General features: G+C 40.6%; 1 protein-coding gene across 25 annotated transcripts in view; it reads right to left on the bottom strand.

The window, feature by feature from the left end:
• Positions 1-15,465, bottom strand: part of USP49 (ubiquitin specific peptidase 49) — a 103,999-nt gene that overhangs the window by 24,837 nt on the left and 63,697 nt on the right. For 2 of the 25 annotated variants that reach the window (XM_063813029.1, XM_063813026.1), the window contains exon 4: positions 1,323-1,389. The exons of the other annotated variants lie outside the window; for them this stretch is intronic. The gene's annotated coding sequence lies outside the window, so the exon portion shown is untranslated. The remainder of the gene's footprint in view (positions 1-1,322; positions 1,390-15,465) is intronic. 25 annotated transcript variants of the gene reach the window in all.

The raw sequence follows: 15,465 nt of genomic DNA on the forward strand, positions 1-15,465 counted from the left end.
AGACCAAGTGGCATAAATTCCAGCTTCAGAGAGTAGACACTATGGTAACATGCTGACAGCCTTCATTTACATAAAAGAATACTAATTACGTGGTATCATCAACATCTGTGATTCTGCTCACTGCCATATGCGACAGCGCTGGGTATTTTAACCCTTTAACTTACTAAGTGTACCTAGAATTACATCTACCACAAAACCTGCATAGACTGCTTAAAGAGACACAGTGAATACACATTTACAAATAATAAATGTTAAAAATGAATTTCATTTTCTGCCAGCATTTCCAAGAAGTATGGGAAAACATAATCTAATATCAATATATAGTTAAGAAAAAGATTTAAAAATCAAGATAGAAATCAAAACAAAAACAAAAAGGGGGCCAGGCGTGGTGGCTCACACCTGTAATCCCAGCACTTTGGGAGGCCGAGACAGGAGGATCATGAGGTCAGCAGATTGAGACCATCCTGGCTAAAACCCCATTTCTACTAAAAAATACAAAAAATTAGCCGGGCATGGTGGCGGGTGCCTGTAGTCCCAGCTACTAGGGAGGCTGAGGCAGGAGAATGGCGTGAACCTGGGAGGCGGAGCTTCCAGTGAGCCAAGATTGCGCCACTGCACTCCAGCCTGGGCGACAGAGCGAGACTCCGTCTCAAAAAAAAAAAAAAAAAAAAAAGAGGTGGGGGCAGAGACTGAGAAGGGTAGGGTTAGAGAAACTGTTCAGAAGTCCTTTACTAAGGGACAGTGGGTGGGGGAAGAGATTGCTGAATGGGCAGTGTCCTCACAGGCTGCTGCATTTTCCCATTTTCCCTATCAGTGCCATTGTCTCTGAATAGGGGGTGGATGAGGGGTAACCTATAAGTCATAGTGCAGCTCAAAGACCCCCTGGAGAGGCTGAATTCTCTAAGAAGGGTTCGGAAGCTCTGACAAAATGTGTTCTTAGCTCTCTGACCCAAGAGCTGGAATGTCCACTTACGCAGCAGCTCTTGGCCACAGTCAACAAGACCTGACATGCTAGGTGTGCCAGAGCCCTTGTGAGGTGTGCTATCACTCATTTGTCACCAGTAATCAAGTGCTGATGTTCAAGAATGAGTGTCTAATCATAGGTTACAGCAGATGTAAGGTTATGCCAGCATGATAATAGCTCACTTGCATTAGGATCTGCTTTCTTCAATGAAAAAGGAGTAGAGTTCATCTAGGGAACTGGGCCTGGCATACAACACTGGTTTGCCCATGGAAAGGGGCTATCTCTGCGGCCTTGCAGGGAAATGACAAAGGCAGAACACCTGACGTGGCACAAATGCTTTGTTCCATACCCTCCGTACCTTCATCCTCTGCTCTCTTTTGTTTGCTTCCTTCCTCTTGCTACAAATATTCTCAAGTGTCTTCTGTCTAAAAAGAGAGAGAGACACACAGACAGACAGACAAAAGTTTGCCCTGCCTCTAGACTATCCTTGACACTATTTTTAGATTCTTTCTCCTTCTGGCAAGAGTAATGTGCAGGTTCATCCTCCTCACAATTCACTCCTTAACACCTCCTTTTTGTAGAAACTGTTTTCTCAAAGGTCACTAGTAGTTTCCTTATAGCTAAATTCATTAACCTTTTCTCAGTCCCCATCCACATTTTTTCTACACTTAACACTGCACAAACATTCTCTTGAATTTTAGACAACTGTTCTTATCTGGTTTGCTTCCTGTGTCTGTAATTACATCTCTGTTTTCAGGTCTCCCTTCCTTGAAATTTAGGGTTTCCTTAAGGCTCCGTCCTCAGCTCTCTTCTCAATTTTATCTATTTCCTAAAACTTTAAGCATCATTTAAATACAGGATTATATATTTTGATACGTTTTAAAAACTAAAAATTATTGATAGTTTACATGCCATAAAATTCACTCATGTAAAGTAAAAACCTGATAATTTTTAGTGTACTCACACAGAGTTCCACACTCTATTATTATTATTATTATTTTATTTTTTAAATTGAGACAGGGTCTTAGTCACCCAGGCTGGAGTGCAATGGCATGATCTCAGCTCACCACAGCCTTTGCCTCCTGGGCTCAAGTGATCCTCCCAAGTAGCTGGAAGCACAGGCGCGCACCACCATGCCCAGCTAATTTTTTGTATTTTTGGTGGAGATGAGGTTTTGCCATGTTGCCCAGGCTGATCTCAAATTCCTGAGCTGAAGTGATCTGCCCACCTTGGCCTCCCAAAGTGTTGTGATTACAGGCATGAGCCACTGCACCTGGCTATTATTATTATTATTTTAGAGACAGAATCTCGCTATACTGCCTAGGCTGGACTCAAACTCCTGGGCTCAAGTGATCCTCCTGCCTCAGCTCCCCGAGTAGCTGGGATTATGGCACATGCCACCACGCCTGGCTCCCACGCATGCTTTTTTTTTTTTTTTTTTTTGAGACAGAGTCTCGCTCTGTTGCCAGGCTGGAGTGCAGTGGCGCGATCTCACTTACTGCAACCTCCGCCTCCCGGGTTCAAACGATTCTCCTGCCTCAGCCTCCCGAGTAGCTGGGACTACAGGCACACACCACCATGCCCAGCTAATTTTTGTATTTTGAGTAGTGACTGGGTTTCACCATGTTGGCCAGAATGGTCTCAATCTCTTGACCTCATGATCCACCCGACTCGGCCTCCCAAAGTGCTGGGATTACAGGCATGAGCCACCACGCTCGGCCTTTCTTTTTTTTTTTTTTTTTTTTTTTTTGAGATGGAGTCTTGCTCTGTCACCCAGGCTGCAATGAAGTGGCGCAATCTTGGCTAACTGCAACCTCCGCCCACTGGGTTCAAGTGATTCTCCTGCCTCAGCCTCCCGAGTAGCTGGGATTACAGGTGCCCACCACCATTTTTCTTTTTTCTTTCTTTTTTTTTTTTTGAGATGGAATCTCCCTGTGTCATCTAGGCTGGAGTGCAGTGGCGCTATCTCAGCTCACTGCAACCTCTGCCCCCCAGGTTCAAGCAATTCTCCTGCCTCAGCCTCCCGAGTAGCTGGGACTACAGGTGTGCACCACAATGCCCAACTAATTTTTGTATTTTTCGTAGAGACAGGGTTTCACTGTGTTAGCCAGACTGGTCTCGAACTCCTGACCTAAAGTGATCCACCCACCTAGGTCTCCCAAAGTACTGGGATTACAGGCATGAGCCACTTCACCGGGCCACTCCCACACATACTTTTGAATCTCAGGTTGAATTTCACATAATAATATCTGCTTTATGGTATACTACTATTAATGATATTTTCAGGATGAAACTACTGAACATGTTTTGTACTTTTTTGTTTGGTAGCAGTGATAATCCTATACTGAGCTATATATATAGTTTCATCCAGATCTCCTGGTGATCAAGATCTGTAAGATGACTGATGGGTGTTAAGGAGATGCCACCTGTGGTACAAAGCTAATAAGCAAGCTGGCCCTGAAGGGATCAGACTTTTTGATTAATTAACTTAATATTCTTGCTATAAGAGTTCTGTACCTAAAACCTAACCCCTTTTCCAAGAGGATAGCTGACTGGAGGCAAGATGGCAAAAGAAGACTGGTCATATTAAATTCAAGGATTCCGAATACACTGGGAGAACACGTGTACACACACACGCGCGCGCACACACACATGCACAGTCTTAGAAATGTTATCCTCGACTCTCTGCAGAGGAGAAGTGGCAGCCAAAAGTGGGTGAGAACCAGATTGGCTGGGTAAGGATTAAGCTTCAGAGCTTAGTAGTTTGTGCTGCCTCCAGATCAAAGGGGCCTACTTGCTACAACCTGGTGAGGCCATTCATACGGCTGATGTTAAACAAGCATGACATGCATTTTGAGCCACCCCAGGATCCTGTCCCCAGTTTGTCCCACTGCTTAGGCCCTGCTCAATAACAGTTCCCTCACTAACCTGGGGAATCAGCTCTGTCCGCACCTTGGTCAGCTAACCCAACTTCCCTATGAATCCCAACACATGAATGTTCCAACCAATGGAAGAAAGATGTCACTCACAGGCCAGAATTTTTCTTAAGCCAAGAAAGGATTATCCTGTGCAACAGAACCCCTGATCTCATTTGCTAACTCTTCCTTTTACTGAAGATAAGCATTATACTCTGTCTTTAGCCATACTGTATATGTGATCCAATGGCACATAGATCAGCTCCATTAAGTGCAGCACATGTACAATGAGACTTACACAATGCAAACTACTTCCTGTGTGTCATTCTGCTTGGGATTACCACATTAGTATTAAGAGTCTCCCTAAAGGAAAGTGGGGATAAAAGTCTGTACAGAAATGAAAAGATTTCTCTTTTTAAAATATTTGTTGAGATTTTGTGCTTTTGAAATGGAACAGGAAATCAGTTGGGGTGAAGAGCCAGATACAAGGTCGGGTTCGGATAAATAAACCCCCAAACAGCATGTGGATATCTGCAAGCAGGTATTTAGAATATCTATACAATAAAACCTGTAAGGGGAAACCCAAAAGCCACTCAAAGTCTTTTGTTTTGTTTTGTTTTGTTTTGTTTTAGCATGATCTCCCTGACAAGCTAGTGATAAAACAAGGTCCGAACTAATGGCTCCCTGTTCTCTACTGCCACATGGGAAAATTTTATCCCGACCACTGAGAGAATCAGGATTTACCCTTCTAAAAGCTGACCAAAGGAATCATGGTTCATCCCTGTACTATGCCTCTCTAACGCCATGTTCTCTACAGCAGCTAGACAGGCAATCATTAAAAAAATACATACATATATACATATCAAAGTGTATATATGTATATATGTCAGACTTTCTTGAATTGTACCCTTGACATATGTGTGGTTTATGAAAATTATACCTCAGTACAGTTGTCAAGCATTATTCAAACACATACACAGATCTGAGTAATTTACTCCTAATAAAATAGGGGATGTAGGCAGTGGCTTCTTAAAAGTATTAGGTGAAAACTGACAGGAAATGTTATAATAGATGGATAAGGCTGACAATACCTAACTCTACTGATCAATTTTGCATGAAACTAGGGCAACTAGACCTCCCTGATTCAATGCCATGAAAGGTTCATAGCAGCATTACCTATTATAAAATACTCTTGCTAAAAGGACTGAGCCTGAGTCCAAGGAAGCCTTTGGATCTAACTACCAGGTTATAGGAAACATAGGAGCCAAGAATATACTATCACAGGCTGCAATTAGCCAAATCACCAAATCGAAATGTGGCAAATGCTACAGGATCAGTCAGTCATATGGGTTCTTTAACAAATAAATGGCATGAAAAAAAGGCAAGTGGGAGTGGATTTGCTCCAGATTATCAGAAACCTAAAGACACAGCAATCAAATGCAATCTGTGGTTCTTATTTAGATCCATACTTGAACAAACCAACCATAAAAAGATATTTTTGAGATAACTGGGGGAAAATGTTTTAAAATACTGTCTGTATCTAGCTACATCATTAGTTTTTTTTTTTTAAGTTTTATTGAGGTATAATTGACATACAGTGAGCTGCACATATTTAGTTTATAATTTGGTAAGTTTTAATATATGATATAGTTGTGAAACCACTGCAATTAAAACAATAAACACATCAGTCACCCCTAAAAGTTACCTTGTGCCCCTTTGTAACCCCTTCTTCCAGCTTCCCTCCCTACCACCACCCTTAGTCCACAACTAGAGAAACTGAACATGGACTAAGTATTAAATGACACCAAGTAATTATTAATTTGATGTGATAATGGTGCTGTGGTTCCATTTTTAATCTTTGTATGTAGAAATACCTCTGATATATTTATAGGTGAAATATTAATATTATGATTGATATATGGAATTTGCTTTGAAGTACTCCAGGAAAAAAAAAATAGTAGAAGGACAGAAAAAACAAGATTGTCAAAATGTCTATAATTGTTGAGGCTGGTTGACAGGTACATGGAATTCATTATACTATTCTCTTTATTTTGGGGTATGCTTGAAATATAACATAAAAATATTTTTAGGCCAGCATGGTAGCTCACACCTGTAATCACAGCACTTTGGGAAGCCAAGGCGGGCAGATCGCTTCAGCCCAGGAGTTCAAGACCAGCCTGGACAATATGGTGAGACCCCATCTCTACAAAAACTACAAAAAATTATCTGGGTGTAGTGGCATGTGCCTGTAGTCCTAGCTACTCGGGAGACTGACATGGGAGGATTGATTGAGCCCGAGAGGTTGAGGCTGCAGTGAGCTGTGATTGTGCCACTGCACTCTAGGCCTGGGCAAGAGAACAAGACCCTGTCTCAAAATAAATAAATAAGTAAATAAATAAATAAAATACTTTCAAAGACAAAAAAAGCAAGCAATATATCAGTAGTGAGAGAAAACCTTGAGATACAAGCTATTCACAAATTAGATAGGTTATGAGATACTCTTCATTTTTACCATCATTTCTAGTTTTACTTTGAAATGTACCCTTTGAAAAACACCTCCCACCTGATCCCCCACACCAAATCAAAGTGGTGCAGTTTTTCTCAGTAGTGTTAGTCACAGAGATTGCCTGCATCAGCCTTTCTGTCTGGGCCTCAAGTTGCCCCCAACCCCACCACCCTACCAAATCTCTTTCAGTAACCTCATCAGATTTTTATCCACAATTTGTCCACAAAATTTCCTGATTATCTCTGTCTTTGGAGGGCATGAAGCCACTTTAGTCAGTCTGTTGAAATGCCCTTGCTTAGCCAAATGTTGTTCTCTCTTTCTGAAACTTCCCCTTTACTGGGAAAGAAAAGTCCAAGGCCGGGCATGGTAGCTCACACCTGTAATCCTAGTACTTTGGGAGGCTGAGGTGGGTAGATCATTTGAGGTCAGGAGTTCAGGATCAGCCTGGCTAACATGGTGAAACCCTATCTCTTTTAAAAAATACAAAACTTAGCTGGGTGTGGTGGTGGGCACCTGTAATCCCAGCTACTCTGGAGGCTGAGGCAGGAGAATTGCTTGAGCCTGGGAGGTGGAGGTTGCAGTGAGCCGAGATCGCACCACTGCACTCCTGATTTTTTAACAATTCTGCTCCTTCCTCATGGACTCCAATTATCCAGACGGAAAGAAGCTCATCCTATACATTTATAAGTCTCACTGTAGTCTCAGCAACAACAGCACAAAAATTATATATTTAAAAATCCAATATTTTTGTTTTTCTGACCCCAGTCACATAAAGGTTACCCCCAGTCTACATGACACTGGTTTTACGAAGCAAAATCTGGCCACACAGATCCAGCACAGTATTCACAAACACCAACCAACAGGTCGGTTTTCAATCATAGAAACAATGTGAAAAATAGCACTTGGTCTAGTTTAAAAAGCCTATTGAATCCATAATGTATGTATAGTAGAGTAATAGAATACTAGTGCTACCACTATAACAGTTAACTACCAAAAGTATTTTCTCTGAGAAAATTATTTCACACTTGCAACTTGAGACGCCAAGAATTGCTTTCCCAGCTGCAGCTCAAGCAATGAAATTGGGAATCTCCCTCCTCCCACTTTCTCCACATGGCTGAAGAGGGCTTTCCACACATGGTCATTTGTATGGCAGACACATATACATTAGGAACTGTCTGCAGAGAAAAAAAGGAACAATTTCTGTGAATAGAAAATAAATCTGACTGGAATTTACAAATGGATCCTCAAGATTAGATGCTGGTGTCGGTTATTTTGGTGGTTGTTCTAAGAAATGGGAACCCGTCTTCCTGATGTCCTGCTGCTTAAACGACAGCAGTCCATTTAGTTCTGTGCCTCTCCTGCAACATACCAAAGCATATCTGTCAGGAAGGAGGCCTATCATATTTTGCATGAATGAAGACAACTTTTAGGCCAGGCACGGTGGCTCATGCCTGTAATCCCAGCACTTTGGGAGGCCGACGTGGGCGGATCACAAGGTCAAGAAATCAAGACCATCCTGTCCAACATGGTAAAACCCCATCTCTACTAAAAATACAAATTTAGCTGGGCGTAGTGGCGCGCGCCTGTCGTCTCAGCTACTCAGGAGGCTGAGGCAGGAGAATCGCTTGAGCCGAGATCACACCACTGCACTCAAGCCTGGCGACAGAGTGAGACTCCATCTCAAAAAAAAAAAAAAGACAACTTTTAAGTACTTGGTTTCAAGAGAAAAGATGACAAATATCCAAAGAAAAGGAGTCAAATACACAGGAGTATTTGTTAAATAAATACAGAAGGAGAACACTGGAAGCTACAAAGAGATCATTCATCATTCATGTACTTTAATAGGGGATAGGTTAAATGAATTATAAATCAGCCATACATGGAAACCACCAGTTATTTTTAAAAAACGAAAAAAGGGGCAGGGCTATATGTACAACCACTCAAAATATAGTATGTGAAAAAAGCAAAGAGGCAGAACAATGTGTATAATATATCATGAATATACATACAAGCATACATATACACACTCATGCAAATAAGAGGATAAACAAGCTGGTGACAGCACATGCTTTGTGGGATGGAGATGGAAAGGAGACTCAGTGGTCAATCTTTGTACCTTTTGGGGAAAAAAATCACATTACCTATTTTAAAAAAGGACATGGCACTGAGAAGATTCAGTGTTTCAGTAATCTTAAAAATTGAGGCATCAGCAAGATTACTGAAGATAAGCACAGAGCTAAAATGGTTTACTATGTTTTCCTTAGGAAGTAAGATTTAGAGATAGGCAATCTGGTATCTATGGTATATAGAGTACCTAAGGAATTCTAGTTAGTAGCACTAGCCATTACAAAAAGAGTCCCCTCCCCACATCTTTTCCATAAGCCGATGACTGCAAAATGCAGGCTATGAAGAGTCTGTACTCTGCAGAGTGGCAATATAGCAGAGCCTCAGTCAGTCAAATGTCAATCATTTGACATTTCTGATCAACCAAGGTACCAAGGTAATTTCTAGTCTTCTTCCCCAGGGGCCACCACCAAAAACTGTCCATAGAAGTGAATTTGTGGGCAGACTCTCTTTTCCCCAACTCTCAAGAGATCTTCCTTCCCCTCATGGAACAGCTCCTAACATTATTGCAGTGTACTGGTAATCTCTCTCAATATCCAACCAACCTCTCTGAAGTGGGCAGTGGAGGTGGTGGGGGGGTCGGGAGAGAGGGAGAGAGAGAGTGTGTGTGAGTGTGTGTGGGGGGTGGACAGTGAAGGGAATCGGCTGAATAGTGAAGCACTCCTCCTCCATACCATTCTAAATTTAAAAGGTGCACTATAAGCCTCAGTTTCTTAGTGCCTAAAGTTGGAGAGCACTAATACCTACACTTCAGAGAGCTGTTCCGAGGGAGGCTCAAATGAGATAGCCACGTACTCTGAAAGTAGTTAAACCTAATCAAAATACTGGCTGACTTGGCCAGCCTTGTTACTCATCCCCAGGCCAGTTATTTTTGCCTCCACAGAGCCTAAAGTCAGGCTGGTTTTCAGCATCTTACAGTAACTGAGTCTCTAGTTTTGATTTTATCCAGGAAATTTCATCTAATAAGGTGTTCATAATAAGTTATTCTTAAACAAGAAAATGGAGGACACTTTTATATTAAAAACAAGAAAAATCACTATCTTTTTAAAGCAAATTTGAGGGTTTTTCTAATATCCATTTCCTTAAATCTTGAAAAATTGTTTAATAGCAACACAGTGCAAGGATAATAAAAGTCCAATTTAGATGTTTAAAAAAAAAAAAAAAAACATAGCATCGCCGGGCACAGTGGCTCATGCCTGTAATCTCAGCACTTTGGGAGGCCGAGGCGGGCAGATCACCTGAGGTCGGGAGTTCAAGACCAGCCTGACCAACATGGAGAAACCCCGTCTCTATTAAAAAATACAAAATTAGCGTGGTGGTACATGCCTGTAATCCCAGCTACTCGGGAGACTAAGGAAGGAGAATCGCTTGAACCTGGGAAGCAGAGGTTGTGGTGAGCCGAGATCGCGCCATTGCACTCCAGCCTGGGCAACAAGAGCAAAACTCTGTCTCCAAAACAAAAAACAAAAACAAGCCCATAGCATCACAAAATGCAGTCAAATTAAAGAAAGCAGAATCAGCCTTAGCTCACTCTCCCGTGGGGGTATGCCCATTGAATACTTACAGGTCCAAGAGAATGTGCTGCATGGCAAAAATATAAAGGGGGCCTTCTTTCAGATAAGGCATAGAAGGCATTTCAAAGACGTGAACTGTGCATGAACCCTCATCTCTTGTACAAGAATAAAGCAGACGTACTTCTGGGAACTCAACTATAGTGAGCAGGCACAAGAGGTGAGAGGACTGGGCCCTAATTGTACAAGAATCAAACAGGCTGACCACAAAAAGAGGGCCAGTGCATATCCAGGCAATGAACTTACTACAGTTTAAGTCCCACAAATCTTAGCTACCTCTGCCCTGTTTTAAAATATCAACCTCCTGGTGTGCCAGTAAGTCTCACCATTTGAATTAAGACATCAAAGTCCCTATTAAAGGCAAATATTTTAAGGGAAACACCCTACCAATCAACTACCAATAACTAAGTGCAGGTTAATTTACTGTAGCAGGAGATGGAAAGCAGAGCTCAGGCGTATGATACTGCCTAAGTAAATGTTGACAGAAAGAAACTGAAGAGGAAGGGAAAAGCATGAATCATTGCCTGAGATCCCACAGAAGGAAGTTCCGAGCCTTAAGGTTGTAATGGACACCAACAAGAGAGGTCACTTAAAAGAAAAAAAAAAAAAAGATATGAGAACACGAAAAATAAGTCTCACTGACCTCATAATTTTTTCCAGCATCTCTCCTATGTTGCCTGTGGTAAATGTGCTGAACACTGTACATACCCATGAAATTATTATATCAGTGAGGTATATCCTTAGCAAATATTCAATAATAAAACAAAGTATATATGTAATTTATTAAGTTTTTAAGAGATACAAATAACTAGAAAAGTAATTATTCTAAACTAACCTTTAGAATAATAACCTTTAGTTTATGAACAAGGTGTTGTGTGAGCCTGATTTCTCAGTAAATTTTAAAATTATTTTTGTCTTTTTTCCTTCAAGACAGCCTACCATTGAATGTTTATTATTTTTAAGTTAGTGATCACAGACAGCCTATAGCCAAGGGTAAATAAAGAATAGCCTTTTTGAAGACAGGACAACAGTCTCATCAAACCACCTAATTTAGCTACAATTAACTTATCAAAATATGTATCATCACTATACCTACCATTCACACAGAAACTTAACAGAACTAATAAGAACTAAACTGGGCCAGGTGCAGTGGCTCATGCCTATAATCCCGGCACTTTGGGAGACCGAGGCAGGTGGATCGCTTGAGTCCAGGAGTTCAAGACCAGCCTGGGCAAAATGGTGAAACCCCATCTCTACAAAAAATACAAAAAGTTATCTGGGCATGGTGGCATGCACCTGTAGTCCCAGCTACTCAGGAGGCTGAGGTGGGAAGATCAATTGAGCCCAGGAGGCATAGAGGCTGCAGTGAGCTGAGATCGCGCAACTGCACTCCAGCCTGGGTGACAGAGCAAGTGAGACCCCATCTCAAAAGAAAGAAAGAAAAGAACTAAACTGCTTTGAAGGAACTATGAATAAAAAACATCCTATCTAATACTGGCAGAAGCAAAATACAAAATAATACATATTACGCATTCCAAGAGACCAAACAATAGATCTCTAAGGGACCATTTAATGCATTACTAATTCTAAGAAGCCAACATATATAAGTCTGCTGACAAAGAAAATATGCCATAGAATTGTTCCAGACATGATTTGCTCCTTAATGGGAAGGTGGGAGCAGGACTGTTGAGGTGATGATGTCATTGAGCAGGTTCAAGAAATAAGGAATTGTCACATGACAATGATATAAAATGTCTCCAAAACAGCAATTAAGGTTTTATCTTCTGAGGTTGAAGTTAGAAAAAAAAAAAAATACAGTGGACACAATAATCCATCTGCTAAAAATACTAAAACCCTGAGGTTTGAGTGACTGCAGAGTTCTGGGGCCCCCCAAACCCAATCAAAGTGACAGATACAACCTCACAGAGCCAAAGAGAGTATGACTGTGGAGGACTGTGGAGGACTGCCTGACCACAAATTGAAGGTCAGCAGTAAGAGGGGAGCATCCTCTGACCAATGGTTAGGCAGTGTTCTTCCTTCAGCTAAAGACAGCAAGTCCCCCAACTAAAAAATACAACTACTCAAGCCTGTTGATATCATATAAGGGCCTGATACCAACAGTCACTAAAACCATCCAGCAGACTCCCTCTGCACTGATTCCTTGCACAGAAAACCAAAATTGATTTTCCACATACCTCGGCTACAGGGAGAGAATGTAATAACAACCAAACTCAAATACTAGTTGGCTTAACAGTTCTATTTCTCACTGAAAATGAATCTTCACTCCAATGATGTTGATCATATAAGTCAGTTCCCAAGAAACTGGGCATCATACGTTATTCTCACAAACTTGAGGCTGAGAACCTTTAGAGATAAGGTCTAGACCCTAGTTATGACTTCACCAAGGTAATGCCACCTGGGAGGGCTCTGAGTAAGAAGCTAGCTAGCTGGCATTTTCAGAGGTAGGTTACTCCCCATTTATTTAAGATTTCTCCAAGTAGAATATAGTCAGGCCGGGCACAGTGGCTCACGCCTGTAATCCCAGGACTTTGGGAGGCCGAGGCGGATGGATCACTTGAGGTCAGGAGTTTGAGACCAGCCTGGACAACATGGTGAAACCCCGTCTCTACTAAAAATACAAAAATTAGCCAGGAGTGGTGGTGGGCACCTGTAGTCCCAGCTACTTGGGAGGCTGAGGTAGGAGAATTGCTTGAACCCAGAAGGCAGAAGTTGCAGTGAGCCAAGATTGCACCACTACCCTCCAGCCTGGGCAATAGAGCAAGGGGCAATAGAGCAAGACTCTGTCTCCAAAAAAAAAAAAATTTGCCTGGGTCCGGATACTTTTTGGTATTTTGATAATTAAGTTGCATTACAAATAATTAAATCAGCTATCATTTATTGAACACTTACTACATCCAGGCACTGTTCTGAAACTTAATATATGTCATTTATTTTTCTCAACAATCTAATGAGGCAATAATTTTAACCCCATTTTAAACAAAATAAACAGGCTCAGAGAAGTAAAGAAACTTCTCCAAGGTTGCACTGCTGGTACATGGCTGAGCTGTGAGATGAATTACAAAGCTGGCTTACTCAAATTTGATTGACCACTCTCAGAATTTAAAATTTTTTAAATTTACATTTTCTAAATTACTAAAGTAAAATTGAACATTCTTTCATATATCTATTGGCTATTTTTTCTCTACTGTCAGCTGACAAAACATATAATCACCACTAAAGCTACCACTCACATAAGAACTTACCAAAACTAATAAGAACTAAGCTGCGGCTGGGCGTGGTGGCTCACACCTGTAATCCCAGCACTTTGGGAGGCCGAGGCGGGCAGATCACAAGGTCAGGAGATCGAGACCAGCCTAGCCAACATGGGGAAACCCCATCTCTACTAAAAATACAAAAAAAAAAATTAGCCAGGCATGGTGGTATGTGCCTGTAGTCCCAGCTACTTGGGAGGCTGAGGCAGGAGAATTGCTTGAACCCGGGAGGCGGAGGTTGCAGTGAGCCAAGATGGCACCACTGCACTCCAGCCTGGGAGACAGAGCAAGACTCTGTCTCAAAAAACTAAGCTGCTTTGAAGGTGCTATCAATAGAAACATCATATTTAATACTGGCAGAAACAAAATAATAGGCATTACATATTCCAAGAGATCAAGCTTTGCCTATTTTTTGATTAGGCTGTTTTATATTTTTCATATTAAATGATTAGAGTTCTTTATATATTCTGAATACAAGGCCTCTGGCAGTCAGATGTGTTGTAAATATCCTCTGTCTGCAATTTGTCTTTTGTTTAAGGCATCTTTTGTCATACATAAGATTTATAGTTAATACAATCATATGACGCATCTTATAATTTCATCTTTTGTTTATGAAATCCTTTCTTATGCCAAGGTAATAAAGGTACTTGCCAACAGTTTCTTCTAAAAGTTTGAAGTTTACACTTAGGTTGTCAATACATCTGGATTTTTTCCTCCTAGCCTCACCCTTAATCATTTGAAATTTTGATTGGCATTTATTGAATTTATAAACTTATTTAGGGAAAAGTACCTCTTTATTATATGAAGTCCTCCCATCCATGAACATGCTATCTCTCTGTTTATCCAGGTCTTTTGATTATGTTTTCTCCCCAAGATATATATTTCTTGTTTAGATATTTCCTGGATACTTTATAGTTTTTTTGTGGCTACTGTGAATAGAATCTTTAAAAAAGTATACATTTACTAAATGATTATTGCTGGTAGACAGGAATGTGATTGATTTCTGTATTAGGTTTAATCATATGAAACTGCAAATAAATATTTAACGACCATTTTGACCTACATAAATTATAATTTTGTATGGTTGAATCAAAAGGTTGCTGATCTGAAACTCAGCAACTTTGCAGAACTATTATTATTAGTTCTAATAATTTGTGGATTCTCTTGAATTTTTTTTTTTTTTTTTTAAGATGGTGTTTCGCTCTTGTTGCCCAGGCTGGAGTGCAATGGCACGATCTTGGCTCACTGCAACCTCGCCTCCCGGGTTCAAGTGATTCTCCTGCTTCAGCCTCCCAAGTAGCTGGGATTACAGGCATGCAACACAATGCCCGGCTAATTTTGTATTTTTAGTAGAGATGGGGTTTCTCCATGTTGGTCAGGCTGGTCTCGAACTCCTGACCTCAGGTGATCTGCCCACCTCAGCCTTCCAAAGTGCTGAGATTACAGGCGTGAGCCACCGCGCCTGGCGGATTCTCTTGAATTTTCTATGGATGTCTACATAGTCTTCAAATATAGACAGCTTGGTCCTCTCTTTCTTGTCTTCTGGAATTAACCAGGAAGTTCAGTTGATTAGTAAATATTAAGGCTGATAGTGGGCACCATGTACTGTTCTTAACTTGAGAGGGAACAGGTCTGTAGTTTTACTGTTAAGTGTGATGTCTACCAAAGGAAGTTTTGGTTAACTTTAGGTTAAGAAAGTTTTTTATTTCTAGCTTTGTGAAAAAAATTTAATCAGACTAAATATTAAAGTTCATATAATGTTTTCTTCTGAACCTATTAAGAAAATAAGAAGAACTTCCCCTTTTAAAAATTAATATGTTGGATGATATCAGTGATGTATTTTCTGATATGAAACCATCCTTGCATATAATAATTTAAACAAACTATTTGGTCTTGATGTTTTGTTTTTTAATACAATAATACATTCAATTTGCTAGTACTGTTTAGATGTTTCAAATCCATTTTTAGAAGATTAGCCTTTCATTTTCTTATAATATACTGACCTTCCCTGTTTTGTACCAAGATTATACTAACCTCAAAACCTGAGATAGCAGCTTTCCCACTTTATCTCTTCTCTAAAACAGTTTAATTCTTCTATGGTTTATCTGTTCCA

The sequence above is a fragment of the Pan troglodytes genome, chromosome 5 (genome assembly GCF_028858775.2).
Source record: "Pan troglodytes isolate AG18354 chromosome 5, NHGRI_mPanTro3-v2.0_pri, whole genome shotgun sequence".
NCBI classification, from domain to species: Eukaryota; Metazoa; Chordata; class Mammalia; order Primates; family Hominidae; genus Pan; species Pan troglodytes.